We start from the raw sequence: 26,749 nt of genomic DNA on the forward strand, positions 1-26,749 counted from the left end.
TCTTTTCAGCTAACTTTATTTGAAAACAGTTGTATGTTACCCTTATTGATAAGGGCTTTGCAGGTGGCCCCAGTGGTGAAGAATCTGCCAGTTTGTGGCCCATTTGGCTGTTTTATTACCTCACTACTGAATCGTGCTTACCAGCTTTTGTTGAGAAATAACAGGAGGTCATACACAGTGTTAAGAAAATGTTGGCATCATTAGAGAAACAGGTAGTGTATTAGTTGCAATGAATTCAGACTCACTGATGGTAGGATTAATGATGTAGGAGATGTAAGAGACATGGGTTCAATCCTTGGGTCAGGAAGATCCCCTAGAGGAGGAAATGGCAACCAGCTCCAGTATTCTTGCCTGGAAAACTCATGGACAGAGGAGCCTGGTGGGCTATGGTCTAGGAGGCTGCAAAGAGTCAGACATGACTGAGTGCACATGCGCACACACACACACACACACACACAGACACTCATTGATAAATTTATTAATAAGTCCACAAGGCAGTTTCCATTTTTAGAATTTCTTATCTTTTTCTGCAGACTTCAGCCAAATGCAGTATTTCCTTCCAAGAATCCTCTTTTCAAATTCCCCTCAAATTAAGCCAGATTCTCCTGATTTTCTCTCCCTGAGAACCCTGAACATTTTCTTTATGGCAATTCCTACTGTTTGAGTCTTTGAGGGCCAATAAGTTTCCAATATTATTTATCTTTTTTTTTTGCCCCAATATTATTTATCTTTGTTTGGGATATAGTATTCTCAAACCATGTTGAATGAATACATGAGTCATCCAAAGTGTTTGCGTCAATGGTCTCTCTTTCTGTGAACATTCCTTGCATCATTCTGCTAAGAAAGACTTCATCAAAGATCTGGTGTTTTAGTCCAGAAAATAAATACCTCATCTTGTGTTCATCTGAGCTAGATACAGAATAGGAAATTGGCTTAATATACCATTTTTTTTTTTTTCACAAAAATCATGAAGGAAAAGTTAAAGCCTTTGAAGCTAAACAAAATATACCTTTCTTTGCTTATTTATTATACCATGTTCCAATCTTCCCAGTCTGATTGCATCCCATTCTGACCTGTAACTAAACCTATTCATTCATATGACATGCCACTTTCTTTTTCTGTGTTGCTGGGAGAAACTTCAAAGATTTTAGAGACTTGCCCCATATGTGAGGAAAAAGTCTGATGGAGACACTTGTGAATGATATATCAAAATGAAGTACTGGCATTGGAATAATCAGGGGTTCTAGAATATAAGTCACCTTAGTTTTCAATGTAGGGAAGATAAGTATGTAACTCTGGGGGCCTAGAGGGTTACTCTCTCCTCTAAGTGATTTTGTACTTTCACTTTTTTTTTTTCCTTCTTAGCTTCTGTGGATCTCTTTGGAATGTGCTGTTCATTTCAGCATGGATGCACTCAGCAGTTTGTGGCCCGTTTGGCTGTTTTATTACTTCACTGCCGAGTCGTGCTTGCCAGCTTTTGTTGAGAAATAACAGGAGGTCATACACAGTGTCAAGAAAATGTTGGCATCATTCGAGAAACAGGTAGTATTAGTTGCAATGAAATCAGACTCACTGATGGTAGGATTAATGAAATCCGTGTCTGGCACTCTCAGCAGCTCAATAGGGTTTGCAATGAGCTATAGCTTGGACACCAGAGAGGCTCAGCAAGACCCCTGGCCCTTGGCCTGCTTGATCAAGCCAGACTGGCCCAAGGTATTGAAAAACAAGTGCAAGCCTAAAACACTTACCTAGAAAGGGAGGGGCAAACACATGTGAGGAGACAGAGAGGGCAAAAGAGAAAGGAAGGGAAGTGAGAGGATGGGAATGGAGGGAAAAGAGAGATGGAAGGAAAATGGAAGGCTGGGAAGGAGGGAGAGAAGAAGGGAAGGAAGGAAGGAAGGAAAAGGGAGCATAGAGACAGAATTACATAAAAGGTTACTCTTGAGCAATTTCCAATTGAGTTAAAATAAACAGTCATAGCGACCCTTTATTAACTGCCTTGCTATTGATGAATCATTGATGCCAAAGCCTTACATGTATTAACGAATGTAATCTCACAACTACACAAAGGTGTCAGCAGTAGATGTATGAGTCAGTGTCAGGTATCCGTTTTGCAGATGACAAACTGAGACACAGGGAAACTAGGTAAACTGACCACGAGTGCACAGCTAGGCAAGGGTAGACCTAGGATTTGAACCTTGGAAAATCTGGTTACAGAGCCTGTGTTCTTAAACACTGGGTACAACTACTACTCTCCTGAGGCTGTCACCCACATGCAGCTGGTAACCCGCAAAAGTGGCGAATCTGGGAAGAAGTCCTAGAAATATGGAATGATAGATGTAGTAGACATCTACAGAAGGTAGATGTTTTTAGAGAAATACTGGAGTGAAGGAATTTATATATCCCATGCTTCAATATGGACAATTTTTCCCTCTAAATGTTATATCATGGACAGGAGCTTATCCTCCTGTTCCATACAAACTACCTGCCCTTTAGTCCTTCCCTTTTACTTACAGACTCTGGAGATTATACTGCTTCTAGATATAATTTACTTAAATTACTGAATGTATAGCTAGGGAGGGTCAGAGAGGAAAAGACACTGGTATATAAAAAGGCAGTGGGGATGAGAGAGTCCAGGGCTCCTGAGCCCTAGGTGAGTGTTCTCTTTAGTCCACATGCAGAGAGACCTAAGCCATAATAGGTTATCACAAAATCCCTTCTCCTTCTGCCCCTAATCCCTCCCAGCATTAGAGTCTTCTCCAATGAGTCAACCCTTTGCATGAGGTGGCCAAAGTATTGGAGTTTAAGCGTTAGCATCAGTCCTTCCAAAGAACACCAGGACCAATCTCCTTTAGAATGGACTGGTTGGATCTCCTTGCAGTCCAAGGGACTCTCAAGAGTCTTCTCCAACACCACAGTTCATAAGCATCAATTCATCAGCGCTCAGCTTTTTTCACAGTCGAACTCTCACATCCATACATGACCACTGGAAAAACCATAACCTTGACTAAACGGACCTTTGTTGGCAAAGTAATGTCTCTGCTTTACAATATGCTATCTAGATTGGTCATAACTTTCCTTCCAAGGAGTAAGCATCTTTTAATTTCATGGCTGCAGTCACCATCTGCAGTGATTTTGGAGCCCCCCAAAATAGTCTGACATTGTTTCCACTGTTTCCCCATCGATTTCCCATGAAGTGATGGGACCAGATGCCATGATCTTCATTTTCTGAATGTTGAGCTTTAAGCCAACTTTTTCACTCTCCTCTTTCACTTTCATCAAGAGGCTTTTTAATTCCTCTTCACTTTCCACCATAAGGGTGTTGTCATCTGCAAATCTGAGGTTATTGATATTTCTCCCAGCAATCTTGATTCCAGCTTGTGCTTCTTCCAGCCCAGCTTTTCTCATGATGTACTCTGCATATAAGTTAAATAAATAGGGTGACAATATACAGCCTTGATGTACTCCTTTTCCTATTTGGAACCAGTCTGTTGATCCATGCAGTTCTAACTGTTGCTTCCTGACCTGCATAGAGGTTTCTCAAGAGGCAGGTCAGGTGGTCTGGTATTCCCATCTCTTTCAGAATTTTCCATGGTTTATTGTGATCAACACAGTCAAAGGCTTTGGCATAGTCAATAAAGCAGAAATAGATGTTCTTCTGGAACTCTCTTGCTTTTTCCATGATTCATCAGATGTTGGCAATTTGATCTCTGGTTCCTTTGCTTTTCCTAAAACCAGCTTGAACATCTGGAAGTTCATGGTTCACGTATTGCTGAAGCCTGGCTTGAAGAATTTTGAGCATTACTTTACTAGCGTGTGAGATGAGTGCAATTGTGTGGTAGTCTGAACATTCTTTGGCATTGCCATTATTTGGGATTGAAATGAAAACTGACCTTTTCCAGTCCTGTGGCTACTGCTAAGTTTTCCAAATTTGCTGGCATATTGAGTGCAGCACTTTCACAGCATCATCTTTCAGGATTTGAAATAGCTCAACTGGAATTCCATCACCTCCACTAGCTTTGTTCATAGTGATGCTTTCTAAGGCCCACTTGACTTCACATTCCAGGATGTCTGGCTCTAGGTCAGTGATCACACCATCGTGATTATCTGGGTCATGAAGATCTTTTTTGTACAGTTCTTCTGTGTATTCTTGCCACCTCTGCTTAACATCTTCTGCTTCTGTTAGGTCCATACCATTTCTGTCCTTTATCGAGCCCATCTTTGTATGAAATGTCCCCTTGGTATCTCTAATTTTCTTGAAGAGATCTCTAGTCTTTCCCATTCTGTTGTTTTCCTCTATTTCTTTGCCTTGATCACTGAAGAAGGCTTTCTTATCTCTTCTTGCTATTCTTTGGAACTCTGCATTCAGATGCTTATATCTTTTCTTTTCTCCTTTGTTTTTCGCTTCGCTTATTTTCACAGCTATTTGTAAGGCCTCCCCAGACAGCCATTTTGCTTTTTTGCATTTCTTTTCCATGGGGATGGTCTTGATCCCTGTCTCCTGTACAATGTCATGATCCTCCATCCATAGTTCATCAGGCACTCTGTCTATCAGATCTAATTCCTTAAATCTATTTCTCACTTCCATTGTATAATCATAAGGGATTTGATTTAGGTCATACCTGAATGGTCCAGTGGTTTTCCCTACTTTCTTCAAGTTAAGTCTGAATTTGGCAATAAGGAGTTCATAATCTGAGCCACAGTCAGCTCCTGGTCTTGTTTTTGCTGACTGTCTAGAGCTTCTCCATCTTTGGATGCAAAGAATATAATCAATCTGATTTCGGTGTTGACCATCTGGTGATGTCCATCTGTAGAGTCTTCTCTTGTGATGTTGGAAGAGGGTGTTTGCTATGACCAGTGTGTTCTCTTGGCAAAACTCTATTAGCTTTTGCCCTGGTTCATTCCATATTCTGAGGCCAAATTTGCCTGTTACTCCAGGTGTTTCTTGACTTCCTACTTTTGCATTCCAGTCCCCTATAATGAAAAGGACATCTTTTGGGGTGTTAGTTCTAAAAGGTCTTGTAGGTCTTCATAGAACCGTTCAACTTCAGCTTCTTCAGCATTACTGGTTGGGGCTTGGATTTGTGTGATATTGAATGGTTTGCCTTGGAAATGAACAGAGATCATTCTGTCCTTTTTGAGATTGCATTTCAGACTCTTTTGTTGACTATGATGGCTACTCCATTTCTTCTAAGGGATTCCTGCCCAGAGTAGTAGATATAATGGTCATCTGAATTAAATTCACCCATTCCAGTCCATTTTAGTTCACTGATTCCTAGAATGTCGATGTTCACTCTTGCCATCTCTTGTTTGACCACTTCCAATTTGCCTTGATTAATGGATCTAACATTCCAGGTTCCTATGTAATATTGCTCTTTAAAGCATCAGACCTTGCTTCTATCACCAGTCACATCCACAACTGGGTATTGTTTTTGCTTTTGCTCCATCCCTTCATTCTTTTCTGGAGTTATTTTTCCACTGATCTCCAGTAGCATATTGGGCACCGACCAACCTAGGGAGTTCCTCCTTCAGTATCCTGTCTTTTTGCCTTTTCATACTGTTCATGGGGTTCTCAAGGCAAGAATACTGAAGTGGTTTGCCATTCCCTTCTCCAGTGGACCACATTCTGTTTTTTCCACACTTTGTCTTTAATTGATGTGAAAGCTTGCTTAGGACTGTGAAAAATGATACAAAGCGGTATGATCTCAAAAACAAAAGCTACACTTTGAGATTACGAAGCTATAATACTGCTCGACCTTCAGTTTGCAATACCTTGACGACCCTTTGAAGACCGCAGCACTAACCAAAATGCAGGAGGTGAAATCCCTTTACATCATTGAAACAGTAGCAAATCTCTGGATAAACAAAAGCAACAAAAAACTTTAAATTTATTGAAAAGCAATGGATCTAAATAGTTCAAAATATAAATTTGGCAAAACTAATACAATTATGTAAAGTTTAAAAATAAAATAAAATTAAAAAAAAAAAAGTAAATTCAAGAATGATGATCACAAGGGAAAAAGTTTGCTTCCATACCTGGAGTAAGGTTGGAAGCAGCAGGTTGGGGAAAAAAGACTAACCTGAGCAGAAAAGGACAATTAGTCAGATGAAGAGAAGCCAAACTTCGGGTTAACCTGTCTTCTGGTATGCCAGAATTCTTTCTGTAAAACACATCAACTCAGAGACGACCTTCTCTGTTAAATGTTTCTCTTAAATAATAAATTTTTAAAGTAAGCAGAGGCTAGAGGTAGCACTGGATGGAAGAATGGATCTTGCAGTCTTTCAGTCTCGCAGTTTCAAAATCCTGCAGTCTTGAAGACATGCTATTTCAGAACTCTGTGGTCTCCTTGATTATCAGGTTCACAGTATCCAGTCTCTGTACACACACACACACACACACACACATATTGGTTTCTTCATTTAAACTGTCTCTGGAAAATGAAAGTGTTAGCTGCTCAATCATGTCTGACTCTTTGCCATTCCATGGACTTCCAATGCTTCTCTTGTCCAGGCAAGAATACTGGAGTGGGTAGCCATTCCTTTCTTCAGAGCATCTTTCCAACTCAGGGATCAAACCCAGGTCTCCTGCATTGTAGGCAGACTCTTTACCATCCGAGCCACCAGGGAAGCCCAATATATCTCTTAATATGATGCTATTAAATGTATTGTTTTATATTTTTGTCCACATATCCTCTGTTGCATATTATACTACACATTCTCCCTTGTGATATAATCCATTCCCATGTTTTTAATTACCAAACACATACCTTTAACCTAAATCCCTTTCTTAAGCTTCAGACTTACTTGCTTTACTTGCTCTTTCCCCTCAAATGTCACACACACTTCAAACTTAAATGCAAACAATTCTTCACTAAGTTAAAAATGAAATCTTAATTATTTATCTGCTCTCTCTTAATTCTACCTCAAACCTGATCTTTCCCTTCCTTATCACAGAGAATAACCCAGTTTCCCAGGTCTGAATCCTGGAAGTTATCACAATTGATTCTATCTTCTCCCTTATATCCAAATAATTACAGAGAGCTATTGTTACTATCATGTAAACATATTTTGATGTCATCTATTTCTCTTTAATCCTTTTACTACTAATAATTCTCAAGAGAGCATTGAGGGACCACTTAATGGAGGCTAATTACTTGTTGAGCCTCTAGACAGGTATTCTTATATATCTCTTCAACCATAGTTTTGGAAAAAAGGAGAGTAGAGAATTATGAGCACTGGGGCAAGTGCTCTGCCTTTCTTTTATTTTCTTGAACTGTCATCTCTGACTCCAAACCTGTGTATCTGTTAGTAAAGCAAAATCATAGTAAATAATAAGATTCACCATTCTAAAATGGCATGTTGCTTTCCACCTGTGGAAAGTTTGAGTTTGCTGTTTAAGTATCTCTATCATCATGTTAGGAAACATCACTAAACATCATGTTAGGAAGCATCACTACGAACAAAGCTAGTGGAGGTAATGGAATTCCAGTTGAGCTATTTCAAGTCTTAAAAGATAATGCTTTTAAAGTGCTGCACTCAATATGCCAGCAAATTTGGAAAACTCAGCAATGGCCACAGGACTGGAAAAGGTCAGTTTTCATTCCAATCCCAAAGAAAAGCAATACCAAAGAATGTTCACACTACTGCACAATTGCACTCATTTCACACGCTAGCAAACTAATGTTCAAAATTCTCCAAGCCAGGCTTCAACAGTACATGAACCAAGAACTTCCAGATATTTAAGCTGGATTTAGAAAAGGTAGAGGAACCAGAGATCAAATTGCCAGCATCTGCTGGATCATAGAAAAAGCAAGAGAATTCCAGAAAAACCTCTACTTCTGCTTAGTTGGTTATGCTAAAGCCTTTGACTGTGTGGATCACAGCAAACTGGAAAATTCTTCAAGAGATGAGAATACCAGACCACTTTAGCTGCCTCCTGAGAAACCTGTATGCAGGTCAAGAAGCAACAGTTAGAACAGGACATGTGACAACAGACTGGTTCCAAATTGGGAAAAGAGTACATTAAGGCTGTATATTGTCACCCTGCTTATTTAACTTCTGTACAGAGTACATCATGTGAAATGTCAGGCTGGATGAAGCACAAGCTGGAATGAAGATTGCCAGGAGAAATATCAATAACCTCAGATATCCAGATGCCACCACCCTTATGGCAGAAAGTGAAGAAGAACTAAAGAGCCTCTTGATGAAGGTGAAAGAGGAGAGTGAACAAGTTGGCTTAAAACTCAACATTCAGGAAACTAAAATCATGGCATCTGGTCCCATAACTTCATGACAAATAGATGGGGAAACAATAGAAACAGTGAGAGACTTTATTTTCTTGGGCTCCAAGGTCACTGCAGATGATGACTGCAGCCATGAAATTAAAAGACGCTTTTTCCTTGGAAGAAAAGCTATGACTAACCTAGAGAGCATATTTAAAAACAGAGACATTACTTTGCCAACAAAGTTCTGTCTAGTCAGAGCTATGGTTTTTCCAGTAGACATGTATGGATGTGAGAGTTGGACTATAAAGAAAGCTGAGCACTGAAGAATTGATGCTTTGGAGAAGACTCTTGAGAGTCCCTTGGGCTGCAAGGAGATCAAACCAGCCAATCCTAAAAGAAATCAGTCCTGAATATTCATTGAAGGGACTGATGCTGAAGCTGAAACTCCAGTACTTTGGCCACCTGCTGCAAAGAACCGACTTTTTGGAAAAGATGCTGATGTTGGGAAAGATTGAAGGTAGAAGGAGGAGGGGATGACAGAGGATGAGACGGTTGGATGGCATCACTGACTTTATGGACATTCATTTGAGCAAGCTCTGGGAGTTGGTGATGGACAGGGAAGCCTGGCATGCTGCAGTCCATAGGGTTGCAAAGAGTCGGACATGACTGAGTGACTGAACTGACTGAGATGAGGATCATGTTAAGCTGCTTGTCAAAGGATTTCTTCCCAAAACTCCTTCTCCCAGGAGGAGTTTTATTATACTGATTATTTTTTTAAATCCTTTTGGAGAAGGGAAATGGCATTCTTGCCTGAAGGATTCCATGGACAGAGGAGCCTGGTGGGCTACAGTCCATGTGGTCACAAAGAATAGGCCATGACTAAGTGACTAACTTTCAACTTTCTTTTCAGGTTGAAAAAAAAAAAGAAAGTGAAAGTCACATCTAACTCTGTGCGACCCCATGGGCTGTAGCCTGCCTGGCTCCTCAGTCCATGGGACTCTCCAGGCAAGAATACTTGAGTGGGTTGCCATTTCCTCCCTCAGGGATTCTTCCTGATCCAGGGATTGAACTTGTATTTCCTGCATTGCAGGAAGATTCTTTACTGTCTTAACCACCTAAGGTTGGCAGCCCCTTAAAAATCTTTCTTGCTGGCCTAACTCTCTCTCCAGATCTGTTCACTACCCTAGTAACAATCAGAGCATTTCAGTTTTGCAGCAGTTCCCTAACTGGTCTCTCTGCTTCCTGTATTGCACCATACACCTTTCCACCACACCTATACCAAACACAACTTAGTTTCCATACTTCAGCCAGGATGATCTTTGAAAAATATAAATCTGATCACATCACTCTCATGCATGAATTATTATAATATTTCATTTTACTATCAGGCCAAATTTCAATACCTAACAGTACCTAATTTCCCACCCTATCTTCTGACACTCCTTATCACACAGTGCTTTTTAAGTAAAATTAACTTCCTTGTTACTCATGTATTCAGTGATATATTTTTTGATCTCTGGTCTTTCTCAAATGTTTTCTTTTCCTGGAATATTCTCAAGAGATAGAAATTCTTTACTCATTATTCAGATAGAAAAGTAGACTTCATTTCTTTGGAAAAACCTCCTTTCATAGAATCCTATCCTTCCACTATCATATACCTGCCACACTAGAGTTCAATTAGCTATTATTTCCTCTCCTAGATCATAAGCTCTGTGACCAAAAGACTAACAGGAACTCAATAAATACATTTGAAAGTGGTGACTAAATATTTGTAGAAAATTCTGTCACTAGACCATGTGATGCACTAATCAATTATTCAATGTTAAATAAACATGTATTGAGTGTAAGTATGATGTTAGGAATGTTAAGATAAACTCAGTAGAACCCTTTGATTTCCTACTCTTGTAAAAGACATTTGTAAGAAAATATGAGATGCACCTAGTTCTTAAATAATAGATAGAAATATAGTTTTTTTTTTTTTCTTCCAGTCAGTCAGTCATGTCCAACTCCTTGCGATCCCATGGACTTTTAGCAGAGAGTGTTTAAGTATGAGGAACAAGCCGAGAGATGGGGAGGGATGAGGGGTAGAGAAGAAACAACTCATATTGGAAACTAACTGGGCAACATTTAACCCTTAGATATAGTTAATGTCACAGGATACAAGCCTTTCTCTATACTAGGGAAAATCTCTCCACTGTGGTGAATGGAATTTCTATTCGATTTAACTTGCCAGCACTCTTCTGAGTTATAAGCTAAATGAGAGTTGTTTCAAAAGCTTAATAAAAAGTTAACTCACACTTTAAACCTCCCTTTTATAAGCCACATAAATGTGTATTTTTTTTTCTGTATTAGCTATTCACCATTTTCCCCTCAGATCATGCTTGTCTCATTCACCTTAAACCCCCCATCCTACTATACGTCCCCAGGCAAGATGTTTGCTAATGTACAGCGCCATCTGCTGGCAACACGTTGAAACCAACCTTTTACCTGAGCAAATATTGAGGCTTGTTTCCACTGGAAAGAAGTTGTTTAGCCATGGTTCTGCTGGGCAGTGCTGTGCTAAGTCGCTACAGTCGTGTCCGACCCTGTGCGACCCTATGGACTGTAGCCCGCCAGGCTCCTCTGTCCATGGGATTTTCCAGGCAAGAATAACTGGAGTGTGTTGCCATTTCCTTTTCCAGGGGATTTTCCTGACCCAGGGATTGAACTCCTGTCTCCTGTTTCTTCTGCATTGGCAGGTGGATTCTTTATCACTGAGCCACCTGGGAAATGCTAGCCCTGGTTAGACATTTCCTAAAATAATGGTATTAGGGAACTGTAGCAGTTATCACTGTGAGAGGCTTTCTCCTTTATTAGATACAAACTTTGAATTATAGAGAGGTAAACTGGGATAATATTCTTGCTTTTGTGTATGCAAATAATAAAACTACTACAATACCTATAATTATAGTATGTGCTCAGTTAATATTGTAGGCTGATAGCACTCTGACATCTGACTTCATATTTAAGACTATGAAGAGAAAGCATTCATCTGCAGTCAGGAAATATGGATTTTAACTATGTGAATAGATTTGGCTTTGCTCTGATGCCCGTATACTAATATTTATAAGTGCTTTTAGTTTGGGGTGGCAGTTTCCACTTTAGGTAAGTGATAATCTCTCTCATTTGCCTTGGAATGCTATTCTGGAAATAACGTAAGATAATCGGTGTGAAAATATCAGTGAAATTTAAAACACATAAACGTGACAGGAGTAACATGGCTTGTAGTCCTTTAGTCGCTGTCATGTCCGACTCTGCCACCCCCTGGACTGCAGCCTGCCAGGCTCCTCTGTCCATGGGATTTCCACACAAGAATACTGAGTATGTTGCCATTTCCTTCTCCAGGGGATCTTTCCCAACCCAGGGATCAAATCTGTGTCTCCTGCATTGGCAGACAGATTCTTCACCACTGAGCCACCAGGGAAGCCCATGGTTAGCTAGTGAAGTTGGATTGCACCTCTCAGGACACAATTAAATCTGACTCGGATACCATTTCAAGCAGGAATTACAAGTGCAATGTTTTGTTGGGCTGAGAAAAATGGAGTATACAGATTATTCATAAATCCACTTGTGGTCCTGGGAAAAATAGAAGCATCCTTCCAAGAATAATATTCTCATTCCCCTGAAAGCCGCAGTCAACAAAGGCTGGACAGTGACCTCAGAGAAGGAACCTATCGTACATGGAAAGAGCTGGCTTCACCATAGGGTGGTCAAAAACACTATGTGAGGCTCCACATGCACGTTAAGTACAGCTACAGCCTCTGGCTTCACTTGAAGTCCATACAGAGAGGAAACAGAACAGATTGGTGGCAGCTCTTTATCCTATCCCCCAAACCACAGGTGCACCCTTTGCTCTGATGCCCGTCTACTCATTTAAGCTTAATCTTTAATGCACATTTACCTTTTCGAAACTAAAGTTTTGTGGAAGTTGTGCTTATGACTCTAGTGTACAGTAAGTCCAATCGCTTTTCTTGTTTTTGTTATGTTTTTGTTTCCGTTTTTTACAGATGAAACCACTGATCACCAGAGTAGGAACAGCAAAAATTTCCTCCTGATAGCACAATGATCTAGACAGAGACCTATATACAGTGAACCCCCAATAAGTGCTTGGTTTGGTTTGCTTCATTTAGACAGGACAGCTGTTGTCCTGGCTTTGTGGTTTTCCTTGATCTACATACACTCTAAAGAATGATTCTGATTATTAAACACCAACATCATAAAACAGATAGCATCCGACTCCCTGGATTAAAAACATAGATCACAAACATAGATCAGAAGTTCCATCAGTAGTGAAACAGCAAGGATGGGTACTTGGATGTCCATGGGGGAGAGGCAGTGGAGAAAGATAAGCCCAGCTCTATGTAATAAAGAAGGTCTGATAAGCTGAAAGTAGGTCCAGAGATAGACAAATGTCAACCATCTACATGGGTGTCTAGTGTCATGCAGGTCAACGAGAGGATAACCCAGTGATGACCCAGCATGTGTGCAGGCATATCCAGGGGTCTGGGCCAAGAGAGACAGTGGAAATCTCATAATTACTAGGCAACAAAGCCAGAGGCATGTTTCTGGGGTAAAACTAGTCATCCTCTTCTGTGAAGGAGTGAAGGTCTGAGCTGCTTGTTAGCAGTAAAGAGTAGTCTTCTCTTACTTTCTCCAGACTATACCAGAGAGTCTGTGGGACCTTCAAATGTGGTTCTGAACCAAGAGCAGCTCTTACAGCCTCTGGCTGTAAGTGAGCACAACAGGAGCTTCTGACTCTGACCTTACATTTGAACTCTTTGGAGGCAGAGTCAGAATTTCACTGAGTTTTAAAGACTATTCACTTTCCAGAGGGATCCTAGATGCCTCAGGGTGAAGGTGTGGAGACGACCGTGGGGCCAACCAGCAGTCTTCTTCACTCAGGCCTAACTCTGACCCCTTAGAAGAGTACATGGAGCAAACACTCATTGAGCTAGCTGGAACTTCTGGAAAAACAGAATGTGGAACTCAGGGTATGATCTCATGTGTCTCTGGACTCCCTGGACTGCTTCTACTTTTTTTTTCCTCAATGACCATGAGCGTATCTGTTTCTGGAGCCAAAAGCTTTAGGAGATAGCAGTAAGCCAAGAAGCAAGCTGCAACTTGTGTGTACATTCAGGTTTAAGTATCCTAAAACCCAGAGATGCAAATTCTGGAAAAGAAACCTCTTTACTGCAGGTCTCCTTAAATTTTATCCAGTATCAAAAAGAAATACTACAATGGTGTCTGGATTTTACTCAAGGAAAACAAGCAAGGCGTATCCATTGCTAGATACATAAATCTATGTGTCACTAGAAAGCATGAGCCTAAGCCAGACCAGACAAAGGGGCCCTTGGTCCTTCCTGTCCCAGACACAACTTGAGACAGTTAATTCTAAAGGTCCGTTAGCAAGGCTCAGTCTGTACTGTTAGTTATTAACATTGGCTGCACGCTCCAGACCCATCAAAGCACAGTGATTTTCTACTGTCGTTTAAACCACAACCTTGAGCCCTGTGTCAGACAGCATGTCAGACAGCATGCCAAGGAGGATGAACGCATGTTAATAAATAAAAGCAGGCTTGAAACATAATACAAAATTCCTCTGCTTCAACTATTCATTTTGGAGTCTTTAATGTTTAATATCTAATGGGTGTAGATATAATTGATCACTGTAAGTCTTTGTTTATTTTGCACAGATTTTTGAAAGCAACCAACTCAGCTGCCTGTCTGTTGACCCCATGGGGTGAGCCTTCCTGGCCAGCGACCTGTGAGCAGCCTAGAGTTACTCACAACAGAAATCTTCCTCTTCAGATTGTTCAGTGGCTTCTTAGGAAAATATTAAAGTTTGAGACCTATCTGGAATCACTTCCTGTTACTAGGATAATCTTGGATCTGAAGTCACACAGGCATCTCAGGAAGATTTCTAGGAGGGATTTTTAGAGTCATCTCTGGACACTATTACTTTTCAATTCTATTATATTCAATACATATTTATAAGAGCCTATTATTAAGATGGGCTCGGAGAAGGCAATGGCACCCACACACTCCAGTACTCTTGCCTGGAAAATCCCATGGGCAGAGGAGCCCGGTGGGCTGCAGTCCATGGGGTTGCCAAGAGTCAGACACGACTGAGCAACTTCACTTTCACTTTTCACTTTCATGCATTGGAGAAGAAAATGGCAACCCACTCCAGTGTTCTTGCCTGGAGAATCCCAGGGACAGGGGAGCCTGATGGGCTGCCGTCTATGGGGTTGCACAGAGTCGGACACGACTGAAGTGACTTAGCATGAGTAAATGACAAAACTGATGTGTGAAGTACCTAGTAGCATACTTAGAACGTAGGGGCTAATATGTGTGTTAAAATGCATACCATTAGGGTAATAAATATTTAAGCAGATATTTTAGAAAATTCAGATAGCATTAAACAATAAAATCACCAATCAGCTCCTGCCACAAAAATAATCCCTATTAACATTTTCCACTCATTTTCCTCTCATTAAAATACCGATCACTATATAAATTATATTTTCTAACTATGTTGCGGGTACTAAGATAGCCATCCCTTAGAAATCTGGTGTAAAGAGTACTGAATTAAAAGGTGAGAGATTATTATTTTAATCAGATTCTGCAGTGAACTAGCTTTCTGACTCTGAAGGATTCTCTTACATCTTCGTAGTTTCCATTTTCACCTCTATAAATGTGAAAGTAGAGCTGAAAATCATTAATGGCCCTCTCCACTGTAAATGGACATTAGAAATAAAGACCTACCGTCCTCTTCACTTTTCTCAACACTTTCACCCTAGTGTGCAGAGACATGAGAAGGGTTAAATCAGCTAATGTGGTTGAAATTATCAAGAAGTAAAACTAATTCTCATGTACATTTACATTTTTGATGAATGTTCATTTACATATAGTTATAAACATATGCATGCATCCACACATATACACACACAGTGTGCATGTATTCTAATTGGTCATATCTGAGACCTGATACAGTTTCAATAGTCAGGCAGGCTAAATGCACTTGATCTCTTAACTTGTCAGTGAAAAAAATTGATGAGTTGTGCCTGCTCAAACTCTGAGCTAAGGTCAAAGCACCCTGGAGGAGACAAGAAAAAAGAATAAGTGATTTACAGATAAGGCTGGTAGCCTTGGCACCAGGAGCTTTTGTTTCCTTAGCTCTAGGCCCCGGGAGAGGAGTGTGTCTCCACCGGCACAAAGTGTTCCCAAACAATGTGAGACACACGCCAAATTGGAGTCCAGCCAGGCTCCAGCTACAGCGCTGAATTCCTGCTTGCCGCCCATGGGCACACACAAAAGGCAGGCCCAGGTTACCACAGCCTCCCAGGTAAAGACCAAAGCTGCAATTTGTCATCATTAAGCGAACGGGCCATTCTTTTTCCTTCTGTGCTCTAATCAGTGGCAATGAAACTGGACTGGAAAAAAAAGCGGGGCAAAGAACCACTCCAAATTCTGGACTCAGGTAAGAGTGAACTCCCTCCCCTCAACTGCCTCTATGTCAGGAAATGATGCCAAATTTGCTACTTACTCTCTGTCATCTTGAGTTATTTATTTTTCTCTAAAGCTATAAGACTATTAATATAGTCATTGTTCTCTGAGTATGAAAGTAATGCCCATTATTGTAGATAATTTAGAGGATCAGAAGAGACCAAGAAAGAAACTAAGAAGCTTTCAAAATCCATAACCCAGATATAGATATAGTGACCACTTAACTGTGTATAATTCTGACCATTTTCATCTGTGTATCATGTATACAGCTGTGTACACAAGTGAGTAAATGTGGAGAATTATAGAACTGGGTTCCATAATTAGTAACACATTATACATAATATTTTGTATTTTCATTATTCAACAACATATCATGGACATTTCTTCAGGCACTAGTTGTAAAATTGTGAAAATAATATTTTCAGGGTCATTTTAAGTACTAAACAAATAAAGGTAAAAGCCCCCTACAATGACCCCTGAGAAGTAGCAATCACTGATATAATGCTAATTCCATTAGATTCTAATAAACATCAAATGATTTTTCTGTTCAAAATACTCAAAACTATATAGCAAAACAATATCTGCAAAGAGAAAGAAAATGGAAAGGCTTTTGCTGAAGATCACAGGACTAAAATCAGTGGTCTTTGAGTTAGATTATATTTCCTGCAGTCTCCTCCTAAAGAGGGGGTCAGGATATATGTGAGCAGAGTCACTAGCACAGAAATCGTTCAATACTAAGACAGCCCATTCTATTGTCTGGCAGCTTTAGTCATTAGAAAATGTACCTAACTCAAAATCCAATTGTGTCTTCATATCAACCCTGTGATCTTAGTACAAGGTGTTTAACAACAAAAAATGTTTTGTTTTGCTTTGCTCAAGACATTTGTGCAGACAATATAAGATCATTATGTACAGAGTGTGTTGATCCCTCAGCCATGTCTGACTCTTTCTGACCCCATGGACTCTAGCCCACCAGGTTCCTCTGTCCATGGAGTTCTCCAGGAGATCTTCCCACCCCAGGGATTGAACCCAGGTCTCCTACATTGTAGGTGGATTCTTTACCATTTGAGAGGTATAATCCCCTGTGTTCTGCCTAATAGAGAGCACTTATATCTTATGCTCTGGATACTTTGCTTCTATCTATGAAGTCAGATAGCTGCAAGTTGTTGCATCAAATTAGAACTTACTGTTAACTCAGAATGTTAACTCATTCTAAAAATGGCATCAACTTTGTGAACAATATTGTGTAAAGTATGTAGCATGATGGTACAAGAGGAAGAAAGAACTTCTTCTGAGAGCCTGTGATCAATACCAGAGAGAATGCTACATGTTAGACTCTGGTCCCAAGAAAGGTGTTCCAACATGCTCAACTCTTGACTGATGGTTAGGAGGATAAGCTACCTATCAGTTTCAGTTCAGTTGCTCAGTTGTGTCTGATTCTTTGTGACCCCATGGACTGCAGTATTCCAGGCTTTCCTGTCCATCACCAACTCCCGAAGCTTGTTCAAACTCATGTCCATTGAGTTGCTGATGCCATCCAGCCATCTCATCCTCTGTCATCCCCTTGTCCTCCTGCCTTCAATCTTTCCCAACATCAGGGTTTTTCCCAATGAGTCAGTTCTTTGCATCAGGTGGCCAAAGAATTGGAGTTTCAGCTTCAGCATCAGTCCTTCCAATGAATAATCAGGACTGATTTCCTTGATGATTGACTGGTTGGATCTCCTTGCAATCCAAGGGACTTTGAAGAGTCTTCTCCAACACCACAGTTCAAAAGCATCAATTCTTCAGTGCTCAGCTTTCTTTATAGTCCAACTCTCACATCCATACATGACTACTGGAAAACCCATAGCTTTGACTAGACGGACCTTTGTTGGCAAAGTAATGTTTCTGGTTTTTAGTACATTGTCTAGGTTGGTCATAGTTACCTAACAACAAAAAGCTCTGAAAAAGTTTAAGTCCGATGGGAAAATATGGAAGCTACTTTCCAGTATTTCATTCTATTATTCACCAACACTTATTGTCTATATGTCCTAAGCACTGTGATTGGAGCTTCTACATATGCAATTCTGTTGAATTATTAGGGCTTCCTTGGTAGCTCAGCTAGTAAAGAATTCACCTACAATGCAGAAGACCCCAGTTCGATTCCTGGGTCTGCAAGATCTGCTGGAGAAGGGATAGGCTACCCACTCCAGAATTCTCGGGCTTCCCTGGTGGCTCAGCTGGTAAAGAATCTATCTGTAATGCGGGAGACCCAGGTTCAATCCCTGGGTTGTTTAATTATTATTTTTGTTTAATTCTCACAACAATCAGGAATTTTAAAGATAAAGATGAGAAAGTTGCTATCCAGTTATTTAACCTTTAAAATACTTTTCCTGTGACTATATAGCTTAAAAGTGATGGTACTGAGTTTCCAAAGTTCAAAATCAATTGTACTAAAATTGTACTATCAATTGTACTATCAATTGTTCAAAATCAATTCTGTACCATAGCCAGAATAATTGTGGCTCTTTAAACCAATGTTCACCCTCTCCGCCACTCGCCCCCCTCCCCTACACACACTTCTTTAGGATGTACTCAAAACTCAAAACATCGTAAAGACAAAAGTATCCTTTTTATCATCTGGACTGTTCTCTTGACTTTTTAAGTGAGGTTTTTGCCTGTACTCTTTCTTTTAATATATCCTATGTTTTTTTAAATCATATGTCATCATAACAATTCCCTGCTTGAACAACAACAACTTGGTGGTTTGTTTTTGTTTTTTTCTTTTGCTTTTAGGAACACCTCCAGATTCTTTTAATTAGAACGCAACTCTTCAGCTCTTTCTAATGTTAGTCGTGGACAGTGTATGGTCCTTACTGTGTCACTACATCTTTCATCCCTCTGTAATCCATCCAAATAGAACCATTCAACCTTCCCCATTTGGGTATTTACCTTCATATTTTTGTTCATGCCATTCTCTTAGGTAGGTTATCACCTGTTTTAATCCTTCACACTTATCTTACGTGTTGTTTGCTTGGTTTTGTCTTTTCCATTGTACGTTTAAAAAGAATTTTTTCTACCCTCTGCTCTCTTGTGTGTGTGTGTGTGTGTGTGTGTGTGTTTGTGTGTTTGTGCACATGCACACACACGCGAAGTTGCTTCAATCATGTCTGACTCTGTGCAACCCTATGGACTGTAGCTCCTAGGCTCCTCTGTCCATGGGATTCTCCAGGCAAGAATACTGGAGTGGGTTGCCATGCCATCCTCCAGAGGACCTTCACGACCCAGAGATTGAACCTGTATTTCTTTTTTTTTTTTTTAATTTAATTTTATTTATTTATTTTTTTTAATTTTATTTTATTTTTAAACTTAACATAACTGTATTAGATTTGCCAAATATCAAAATGAATCCACCACAGGTATACATGTGTTCCCCATCCCGAACCCCCCTCCCTCCTCCCTCCCCATTCCATCCCTCTGGGTCGTCCCAGTGCACCAGACCCAAGCATCCAGTATCGTGCATCGAACCTGGACTGGCAACTTGTTTCATACATGATATTTTACATGTTTCAATGCCATTCTCCCAAATCTTCCCACCCTCTCCCTCTCTCACAGAGTCCATAAGACTGTTCTATACATCAGTGTCTCTTTTGCTGTCTCGTACACAGGGTTATTGTTACCATCTTTCTAAATTCCATATATATGTGTTAGTATACTGTATTGGTGTTTTTCTTTCTGGCTTACTTCACTCTGTATAATAGGCTCCAGTTTCATCCACCTCATTAGAACTGATTCAAATGTATTCTTTTTAATGGCTGAATAATACTCTATTGTGTATATGTACCACAGCTTTCTTATGCATTCATCTGCTGATGGACATCTAGGTTGCTTCCATGTCCTGGCTATTATAAACAGTGCTGCGATGAACATTGGGGTACACGTGTCTCTTTCCCTTCTGGTTTCCTCAGTGTGTATGCCCAGCAGTGGGATTGCTGGATCATAAGGCAGGTCTATTTCCAGTTTTTTAAGGAATCTCCACACTGTTCTCCATAGTGGCTGTACTAGTTTGCATTCCCACCAACAGTGTAAGAGGGTTCCCTTTTCTCCACACCCTCTCCAGCATTTATTACTTGTAGACTTTTGGATCGCAGCCATTCGGACTGGTGTGAAATGGTACCTCATAGTGGTTTTGATTTGCATTTCTCTGATACTGAGTGATGTTGAGCATCTTTTCATGTGTTTGTTAGCCATCTGTATTTCTTATGTTTCCTGTGTTGGCAGGCAGGTTATTTACCACTAGCACTACCTGGGAAGCCCTCTCTGCTGTTACATCACTTTAATTTATACTTCTGTCATAACATGAGTTTCCTTTTGCCTTGGAAGCTCTTCAAGGTCAGAGAGTACTTGAAAGTGAGGTACTTCACTAGACACTGAAAGTTTAAAGAAAAACAAGAATTGATCCCTGCTCTTTAGGAGCTAACTGTCCAGTGTGAGCAAGACAAGACTCTTGATCTTTAACCTCCCTTCTGTCAGGAATACTCACCTGCTTATTTGTTCTACTTGTGTGGTATTCTGTAATTTTACCACAATGTGTCTCAATGCTTAATGCAACTGAAGACTCATCATGTCATTTTTCAATTCCCTATTTGTACCAGCATATAATTGGACTAACTTCTCTATACAATTTAAATAATCCTAAAGGAAACAATGAATTATTTTGCATATTATGGGATTATTGATATGCTTTTTTTTAAAATGCAATTTTCCAGTTAATACTTTCTCTGTATTTACTTTTCTAAATATTTTCCCTCTCTGAAATGATGAAATATTTAAAAATATTTTTGTCTTCTTTTGGTTAGAAGTTGCATATTATAAATTTCCTGTTTTAAGGTTTTTCCTAGAGACTACAGCACAAATTCATAACAAAATCTAACGTTAACAGATGCTTTTAACTTTTTTCTGCCTATAACCAGAACCTTAACAACCCTTTAGTTTCATTTTCCCCAAACACATTCAGTTCAGTTCAGTCACTCAGTCGTGTCCAACTCTTTGCAACCCCATGAACTGCAGCACACCAGGCCTCCCTATCCATCAGCAACTGTCGGAGGTTACCCAAACCCATGTCCATCGAGTCAGTGATGCCATCCAGCCATCTCATCCTCTGTTGTCCCCTTCTCCTCCTGCCCCCAATCCCTCCCAGAATCAGGATCTTCTCAAATGAGTCAGCTCTTCGCATTAGGTGGCCAAAATATTGGAGTTTCAGCTTCAACATCAGTCCTTCCAAAGAACTTCCAAGACTGATCTCCTTTAGGATGGACTGGTTGGATCTCCTTGCAGTCCAAGGGACTCTCAAGAGTCTTCTCCAACGCCAAATTTCAAAAGCATCAATTCTTCAGTGCTCAGCTTTCTTTATAGTCCAACTTTCACATCCATACATGCGAAACACATTATATACTATCATTTTTAATTCTCCATATATTTAAACTTAAACAATCATGACATTTAGAGTTTTAAATAGAAACTACTATTTTACTGATTTAAATAGCTAAACATTTTTCATAATTACCGTAAATGAGTTCAGTTTCAATGCTTCTATCTTAAATAATTCTAAGTCAAGTCCCTCCTCCCCACCACTATGGGCACTAGAGTATGACTATCAATTTCTTTGGCTTATATTTAGAACTAGCCAGCTCATGAGTCACTATTATGTAAGCTCATATTTACCAAACTGCCTTTGAGGGTTTTTTCCCTTCAATTTCTGATTCTGGGAATGTTATGTTTTATTATTGAGCTCAACTTCATATCAGAAGGATTTGTAAGGTGCCACATGCTTGCCACGTGACTCCAACTTCTGTTTATCATTATTTATAAGACTTCTTTGAACTAATATTTTTAAAACAAATAATAAGAAAAAATATGTTTGGTACACTCTTCTAGTAAAATAAATGTAAAACAGTGTCACTACTATCTATTGTCTTCTTGCATGCACAGAAATTAGATAGAAGTGAATTCAAGAATTTGATGATATTTTTCATCTAAATGGATACTAAATGAAGTGTGCTTAATAATTTCAGAATGTTACTTTAATTTTTGAGGAAAAGAAAGTATTCTATAAAATGCTCATAACTAAAAAAAAGGCAACATAGAGACATCAGGGTGAAATTTCAAAGATACACAAAAGAAAATATTATAAACAAACTAGGAAAAAGAAAACAAAAGTTTCTCTTCTTTAGTGATTGTTTAAGGTAAACCTAAAAAATTTGTTTGATAGCAACTCATAGCCTTGGATTAAGTATTTTGGTGCTTAAGCTTACATGGAATGATGTAGAAAAGCACATACATTTCATATGAATTGGGTGAGCTCAAGACTATCAAACTGAAGTAGCTGAAAAAATAAATGAAAACAAGAATACAAGGAAAAAGTGTATGGGCCATAAACCCTGCCTATCTGGGAAAAATGCATGTTAAACTAAATTTTAGGATTTTTTTGTGTTCTCACATGTTTAAAGAACTGATTTGTGAAGAAGCAACCAGCATATTCTCTATCACAAAGTCAGCAAACTGGTGGCTAATGAATCATATGCTTTATTTGGCTTCTGTTTTTCTTTTTAAACTGGATTATTTGATCTTATTGAAAAATGCAGAAGATCCAAGTATGATAAAGATTTATGATTTTTCTTTAAATGTTAGAATATATAGCAACATTAGGCCAACACTCCTTTATGGCAACTGTTCCTTAGATTTGAGTGAATTCCAAACCTTCAAGAAAGGACATGTGCTGTCTCATGGACCCTGTTCCACCACATTCTATTGCAAATAAGCATTTCAGACTGTAGCCTCTTATATACGCTGCTGCTGCTGCTAAGTTGCACATTGGGCAAAATAAGGAGTGATGTCCAAATGGGTTGGTACACCCTTCAGTGCAAGAAAGTCCTGTGAAAGAGGGCATTTTCACCACAAAAAAAGTCATAAAAATTATGTTTCCTAGTCCTTTATCCAACCTAGCATCTGCTGATCCACTGGTTCTTTCAGTAATTTTCCATCCTCTTATCAGGGCTGGTGGGAACTTTCAAATCCTTGATTGCCATGAGCAGGCAGCATAAAATAAATGACCAAGGTCCAACTGCAGTCCCATCTGCTTGTCCTCCTCTTACTCATATTCCACATTATTCATCTCACTCAAGAGTCAAGGAGTTCTAGATTCTCCCATACCTTTCTGTATATTTAAAAATTTTAGCTGCCAAGTATCTTCAAGGAAAACACTGCAGGGAAGTAATAGTCCTGGAATTTGACCTTGTCCATCTATCTCTGTCTCCATTTTTCCCTTTTCATATTCCTGAATGTAGAAATGCCAGGCTGTCTACTTTGCCTTCTTTCTGACATAAATCTTTCTTTTTTTTTTTTTTTTGTACTTTTCTTCTTCCTAAGACACTAAGTTCCAGGGTTAAATACTAATTGTTAATGGATATCCTACTATTGGGACCTGCAGGTATAGGTAAGCTTGGAAATAGGATAACATGGAACAAAACCATTGTTTTAGTAGCTGAAAAAATTTACCAGCTATAGTGCCTCTATTTAAATTATTCCAAAGACACAGAATGAATAGAAACTTAATACAGGTATTCAAGTTGCTATGGCTATACAATTGCTCAGTCATGTCCAACTCTTTGCAACCCCATGGGCTATATAGTCCATGGAATTCTTCAGGCCAGAATACTGGAGTGAGTAGCCAGTTCCCTTCTCCAGGGGATCTTCCCAACCCAGGGATTGAACCCGGGTCCCCTGTATTGCAGGCAGATTCTTTATCAACTGAGTCATCAGGGAAGCCCAAGGTATTCAGGTTAGTAGTACTATAAAGAAATGAGTAGGAAAACTGGATTACACATTATTATGTGTTCTACATTCAAAAATCTCCCTAAGACATTCAGAATTACTTGAATTTTGATATCTAAAATTGCTTCAAATTTCAAGTGGAAGTTAAATGTTTTAGAAATGTAATAAAGATTCATGATGTACTTAAAATCCAAATTAACTATTGAATGCATTCCCTATTTATTGCCTTCTTTTTTATGTCATGGTCTATCAGCACACTTGTTTCTTATGCATACTGTTTATTCTAAGTTCTTTAAAAGGATATTCATCTAGCAAGATAATAAATGTCCCATAAAATGTCAAATATAAAGCTCAATACATAAAATCTAAACACTGCCTTAAATTCACTTTTTGATTCCATTAAATACCAAAAGAATGAATTAAACTTTCAAGTATATTTACAGAATTTGGCCTGTTCAGAAAATTTTAGTTATTAGTTTTTAATTTAACCCCCAAATTCTGATACCTGTCAGTAGTTTCTAAATTTATCATAAACTGAAATTAATAAAGCCAATTTCAGTTGTTGATTAAATGTCTATCATTGACAAGTTTCCATCTATATTCTTTTTCATCAAGAAGTCCGATTATTCAATGAAGTGGAAAAAATGGGAATGAGCAGTCTGCCTCATGGAGTATCACACAATATCCTGGTAAGAATGCAAAAGATTAAAACCCTAACAAATAGACAATTTTTACTACAACAATTATTAATACTTTGTGAACTCAGTTGGATTTTAGGTGATGGCACAAGACACAATCATAGGATATAAGACCTTTATAGAATGGTAAAAATTTATTTCAGCTCACAAACTATATGCTTTCTTCCCAACAAAAGCAATACAATGTTTCATAACTTTTTCATATGCTATACCAGAGCAGGTTACTTATAAGCAGCACAGCGTATTTAGAAACAAGTAAGTTGCAGTAGCATTTAGTGGAATAATATTCTGAGATATTAAGATATTGATGTTTTATATTTGTTGTTCAGTCTCTCAGTCGTGTCTCTTCGTGGCCCCATAGACTGTGGCACAGCAGGTTTCCCTGGCCTTCACTATCTCCCAGAATTTGCTCAAACTCATGTCCATTAAGTCAGTGATGCTATCTAATTATCTCATCATCTGCTGCCCTCTTCTCCTTTTGCCTTATATTTATTTGCACTCAAAAGTCATTTTCAACTGATGTCCTCTAAAGTCTAGAAAATAAAATACTCCATTTCCTTTATTCTTGTTATGTTAGGGATCGAACCTGGGTCTCCCGCATTGTAGGCAGATGCTTTTACTGTCTGAGCCACCAGGGAAGCCCTTATTGTTGTTAGGCATGGTCATATAACCCTTTTCGGGCCAATAGATGCAAAAGGAATTCTCTAGGCTAATTTTTAAGGAAGCTATTTTTAAATTCAGACTAAACTGTTAGGATGTCTTATTCATTTTGCCTCTTAGCTATTCATTTATTTTTTTCCTTCTTGGATAGCAGATGTGATGCTGGGAGTGTGGCAGTCTTATGGTTATCAAGACAATGGATGCCTTGCACTATTGATAGCAGATCAGTTTGGCCTACAACTCTGATGAGATCTTGAGCAGCTGTCTCAGTCATCAGTCTCTGATTGTGAACATCTTGACTCTTGAAGGAAACAACTCCTATCTAATGTACTCATTGCTAGTTGTTGCTATTGTGCTACTTTCTGCCAATATAATTGTGAACAATATGCTTCCCCTCATTCAGAAATCAGTAACATCTGCCTTCCTCTTCACAGTGAGATGAATATCAGACATTCACAAATTTCTTAAGTCCAAAGGACTAACTGATGATCAGTAATTTCTTCATGATGCCTCAGACCAAAGAAACACTTAGGAGTTCTGTTTATTGGTTAGATTCAAATAATTTAACAGCTGTAATTTATGTGGTATCTGTGTTTATTCAAATATGTAAAATATTTCAATACAGCCATGCAAATGGGCTGTAGTGTCTCAGTGCACATAGGTACAAAATTTGGGAGTCATGTTCTGTTCAGCTTTCCTAGAAGGGAGAAGTGAATTGGAACTTTCTAAGATTGATTGCCTAGTATGGGGCAGGTGGGGTCAGCTGCAAAGGAGCACAAGAAACACTTTAGGTTGAAGAAGTAAAGAATATCCTGATTATGGGGTTGCTTATACAATTTTTTAGAAATAATACATTTTAAATATTGTGCTCATAAATTATTGAAACTTAGACTATGTTAATGAACTAATGGTACTAGTTAAACAGGATTAATTGCTGAAAAAGATGGCAGGACCCAAAATGACAATGTGTAGAAATCTAACATTTATTGAAAGGAAAGGGTGAAGTGGAGAAACAGTATTAAAGTATTGGTGTGCCTCATAGCCAAAGACCTCAAACTTGAGAATCCAGGCAAGAGCACTGACTGTGTGTAAGGGCTGTGTAAGTGCTTCCTTTCTTGGATCAGAAACTATCGATGTGTGAACAGAACATCTTGGAACCATAGAGTCTATACTGGAGTCTTGACTGATACAAATCATCAGTCTCACTGCTGTTGATTAAATAATGTCGATAAACTAGTGTGAATCATCTTTAAACTCCTTTGGACATATGACTACATAGGAAAACTATTAACAATTATATATCATGCCTTGAGGCTTCCCTTGTTGCTCAGCTGGTAAAGAATCCGCCTGCAATGTGGGAGACCTTGGGTTGGGAAGATCCCCTGCAGGAGGGCATGGCAAATGCCCAATATTCTTTGCCTGGAGAATCCCCATGGACAGAGGAGCCTGGTGGGCTACAGTCCATGGGGTGGCAAAGAGTCATACATGACTAAGCAACTAAGCACAGCAGCATGGCATCATGCCTTGATCAAGCGTTAGTGCTGTGTAGGTATTCCAGTAACATAATTTAATGAGGTTAATTCTAGGTCTATTGGAATTAACCCTCACAGTAAATAACATCTTAATGAACCGAAAACAAACAAAATATTATGCACTGTAAATTACTATACAAACATAATGAATTAAGTAAGGTAATACTTGCTTTGTACTATTATGTGGAAAGAGTGATGACATCACAGTAATAATCACAAGTTTCAATTAACATTATACATTGGGATACATGTATCTTTTTGAATTATAGTTTTCTCA

General features: G+C 39.1%; 1 long non-coding RNA gene across 1 annotated transcript; it reads left to right on the top strand.

The window, feature by feature from the left end:
* Positions 1-15,474: 15,474 nt before the first annotated feature.
* LOC102397633 lies at positions 15,475-26,176 on the top strand. The gene is made up of 3 exons (XR_327754.4): positions 15,475-15,744; positions 24,198-24,271; positions 25,095-26,176. It is a non-coding gene; the product is annotated as an uncharacterized LOC102397633 (long non-coding RNA).
* Positions 26,177-26,749: the final 573 nt, after the last annotated feature.

Source organism: Bubalus bubalis, chromosome 1 (genome assembly GCF_019923935.1).
Source record: "Bubalus bubalis isolate 160015118507 breed Murrah chromosome 1, NDDB_SH_1, whole genome shotgun sequence".
In the NCBI taxonomy this organism is placed as follows: Eukaryota; Metazoa; Chordata; class Mammalia; order Artiodactyla; family Bovidae; genus Bubalus; species Bubalus bubalis.